Source organism: Mus caroli, chromosome 13 (assembly GCF_900094665.2).
Source record: "Mus caroli chromosome 13, CAROLI_EIJ_v1.1, whole genome shotgun sequence".
Lineage (NCBI taxonomy): Eukaryota > Metazoa > Chordata > Mammalia > Rodentia > Muridae > Mus > Mus caroli.
The window spans coordinates 107,673,390-107,677,712 of record NC_034582.1 but is presented as its reverse complement, the minus strand read 5'-3'; the positions used below and the strand labels follow the sequence as shown (position 1 = coordinate 107,677,712).

The following is a 4,323-nucleotide window of genomic DNA, read 5'->3' as shown; positions in this document are numbered from 1 at the left end:
AGAATGGAATAAGATCTACAGCTCTCAGCATACAAAATTCAAACTTCACATGATTTTGCTCATTTTCAATTCCTGATCTCAGCAGGCAGAGGCAAGAGGATTGCTATGAGCCTGAAGTCATCCACTTCTCCACAGTGAGTTCCAGGCCAGGTGGGGATATGTAGGAAGACCTCATCTCAAAAAAAAAGCAATCAGAACTCAAACTGGATGAAAAATTTTTATTGTAAATATGCCCAGAAATAATTTGAGGAGAGCATTAGGTAAAGTGTTGATAATGCTATTTGAACAAAGACGTTTTACACTTGATCTTAGCCAAAAGGCCGAGAAGCGATGCAAAGACGTTTTAGATGCCAACCAAAACCAAAGGCAAAAAAGTAGCCAAAATGAAATCCTATCAATCTGAAATGCTTCCTCATCACAAAGGAAACAGTCAAACGATGAGTGGGAGAGCATGAGAGATGTACACAAGCCACGTGTTGGGAGCTATTAAGACAACACTATTGTCCTGATCTCTAAATTGGGCCTCTCCCCCTGAGAAGAAAAGGGTGAAAAGTGGGCCACCGACACATGGATTCCGAGAACAACCATGGGATGTTCCAGCCCTAAGTCATCGCTGATGTCCTGACCACACCCTGATACCACCAAGTTCCTGCTTCCCCGAGTAGCTGCCAAAAGAAAGAATTTCATTGCCCCCCCCATAAGTACTTCTCCTTTTGCTTGTATTGCCCTACCCCTCCCACTGATAAGTATCTGTACTTCCCCTTTTGCTTGTGCATTTAAGCCTTGGGCCTTTGTCAATACATTTGGGGCTTTGATGCATTCCAGAATGTTTCCGTGTCGTTATTCGCACAAGGCCTTCATCCCTCTCTACCCCACATTTGGTTCTTAGGAGGAGGTCCCCTCGAGACCCTCGAATAACTGGACCTGCTGGACGGGTCATCCACAGACTCAGCAAACAAATAATATTGAACACATAAAAACACAACAACACTTTCTGACTCTTGCCAGACGTTCTAGATGTTGAAGCAAGGACATGGTGGGTCCTCCGGAATGAAATCCCGGATTTCCCTGGGTCTTCCGGTAGGAGCTCTGATCAACTGTGCTGACAACACAGTAGTCAAAAACTTGTATGCCATCTCTGTGAAGGGAATCAAGGGACTGTTGAACAGACTCCCTGCTGCTGGGGCAGGTGACACGGTGATGGCCACAGTTAAGAAAGGCAAACCAGAACTAAGAGAAAAGGTCCATCCTGCCGTGGTAATTCAACAACGAAAGTCATAGTGAAGAAAAGACGGGGTGGGGGGGGGGCGTTCCTTAATTTTGAAGATAAGACAGGGGTCATAGTAAACAATGAAGGTGAGATGAAAGGTTCTGCCATCACAGGTCTAGTTGCAAAGGAGTATGTAGACTTGTGGCCGAGGATTGTATCCAGTGCAGACAGCACTGCATGATTCTCCAGCATTGCATGACTGTATATGTGAAAAATATATTCATTAAAAAGGCTTTGCTTTGAAAAAGAAAACACAACAGCAAAGAAGAATAAGTGGATTCATAATCTAAATGACACTTTTCAAAGTGAGATACACAAAGGACCAACTAGTGTACTCAATAGGCTTAATATCACTGATTACCAAGGATAATAAATGCAAAAATGCAAAAAATGACATCCATTTTCATCCCCATGTGAACAGCTAAAAACTACAAATGTTATAAGGGAGAACTTTATGTACTGAGGATGGGAACATAAATCGGTACAGCCATTTTGGAAACCAAGTGTGGAGGCTCCTTGGCAAACCCGAAAATCAAAGCTACCACTTGATCATAATTCTGCTAAGTATATATTCAAAGGAAGCAAGTCAATATCTAGGAGACATTTTTTGAAACTCCAAGGTTCATTGATACTGTATTGATAATAGCCAAGCTATAGAATCAGGTTAGATGTCCATCAATAGATAGATGGGTGGATAAAGACGTGTATGAAAATATAAAATTGGCCAGGCCTGGAGGCATATGACTTTAATACCATCATAAGGAAGGCAGGGAAGCAGAGGCAGGCAGATCTCTGTGAGTTCAAGGCCAGCCTGAACTACAAAGCAAGTTCCAGACCAGCTAGGGCTACATAATGTATATAATGAGACCTAGTCTCCCAAAAGAGTAACATAAATAAATAAATAAATAAATAAATAAATAAAACAAATAAATAAAGCCCCTGGCAAGATAATTAGGCGAGGGTATTTGCTACCTAGACTGACAACCTAAGTTTGATCCCTGGACCAGAGACTACCAATGGGACACTCTCAGAGCTGAAAAGAAAGTCCTTATTGCTAGCTAACGGCTGCATAGGGAACTTCCCCAAATCATGCAGCGCCCCCCTCCCTTACAGCCTTAAAGCTCTTTGTCTTTTATGCAGAAAAATCACTTCGGTTAACAGTAAGCAAAACAACAGCAGCCCAAAAGCATAGTACATAAAGATGAGAATGAAAACCAAACACTTCTTTTGCGTGACGCCTGCTAAGAGGTGGGCTGTACCGAGGTGAGCCTGAGTATCTCCTTCCTAGCTAGCGGCTATTAGAAACTCAGGGAAGTGGGTGATGAATGTGAGGCTTGTACTTTCCATGAAGAGTACACAACCAGAAAGGTAGCTGTGGATGCTCTGGCTGAAGAGTGATGGTTGTTTGGTCCAAAGCAGTGAGAATGACAAATGCAGTTATCTCATGAAGCAAGGCATCTTTATCTGTAGCAGTATGGATCTGTTATTGAGTAAGGGGCCTTCTTGTTATAGACCAAGGAAAACTGGAGAGAGGAAGCCAGAGTCTGTTCATTGATGTATTGTGGATGCCAATCTGAATACTCTCAAGTTGTTTATGGGGTGGGGGAGGGGGTGGAGTAAGGATATTCCTGAACTAGCAGACACTGCTGTGTCTTGGCGGTTGAGGCACAAAAGAGCTAGCAGGAAAAAACAAAAACAAAAACAACAACAACAACAAAAAACAAAAAAACAAAAAAAAATTTTCAATCTCTCTAAAGAAGATGATATTTCCAGTATGTTGTCAGAAAGCCCTTAAAACCAAGAAGGCAAGAAATCCAAGACCAAAGCATCCAAGATTCAGTGTCTTCTTGTTTCATGTGTCCTGTGATGCAAATGTTGACGTATGGCTTTAAAGAAAGAACACACTTAAAATGATAAGGAGAAGTGTTGTAGTAAATATTTAAATCCCATTCCACGGTTTGTACTCTGCCTTTGGTTGTTGAGTTTCAGAATGAAAGACAATTCACGACCTTTATATTTACAGTGAAGCCCTAAAACAGCACAAGAGCTGGGCAGCTGCCTACCCTCCATGCTTTTAGAATTGACTTTCCTATCAATAGCCCCAACTTATTATTTACTATTTACTATGTTCCATCTGGGCTGCTCTTTGCTCCAATTGGACAGCCCTCAGGACCTTTAACCCATGGCAGCTTCTTCTTCCTTCTCTCCTTCACCTACTTCTACCTCACGGTCCTCCTCTCACCCCAAGCCTATGATACCTAAACCCCACCTATGCCTCTTGTGCCCAACTATTAGCTGTCAACATCTTTATTCACCAATCAAAATTAACTTGTGCGTAGGGTCACAGGGGCTAAGTGCAGACTCCAAGTCTTGGGGGCCACACTTAACATTACAATAGACAATAAAAGACAAAACGTCAACAGAGCAGACTGTTGAAAATGCTAAAATTTTGGTGAAGAGAAAGAAGAAAGGCAAAGAAAAATGCCAGAAGCGAGTGGCCAAGGGATGTAGGCCATCTGTGCTGAGAGATTCTATGTCTAAGTCACAATCCAGTCAGAAACAAATCTTTAAGAGTAAGAAGTGATCAGATCCTAAGGAAAAAGACAAATGTTTACTGATAATAAACAATAAGATTATATTTTCAAATGACTTTGTGGAATGCATATAATTTCACCATTTATTAAAAAGGAAAATAAATTTGCACACTGACATGATAAATGCATTTCTATAGTTTTACATAAGTAATTAAATGTAGACTAGATATTTTTATTTATAATCATCAGTGTAGGGGTTGTAGCTTCACATAAAAATGTAGTATAAAATGGCAAAAATATGTTTGAGGCCATTTCAAACATGTGAAAATTCTACTCCTAAACCCAAAATCTGTTTAGTGATTTGTGTGTGTGTGTGTGTGTGTGTGTGTGTGTGCGCGTATGTGTGTGTGTGTGCGTGTGTGTGTGTACATGTGTGTGTGTATGTGCGTATGTGTGTGTATGTGCGTGTGTGTGTTTGTATGTGTGTGTATGTGCATATGTGTGTGTGTATGTGCGTAT

The 4,323-nt window shown here is 41.2% G+C and overlaps 1 pseudogene; it reads left to right on the top strand.

The window, feature by feature from the left end:
• Nucleotides 1–1,017: 1,017 nt before the first annotated feature.
• On the top strand, nt 1,018–1,451 carry LOC110308583 (annotated as a pseudogene).
• The last annotated feature ends 2,872 nt before the right edge of the window (nt 1,452–4,323 follow it).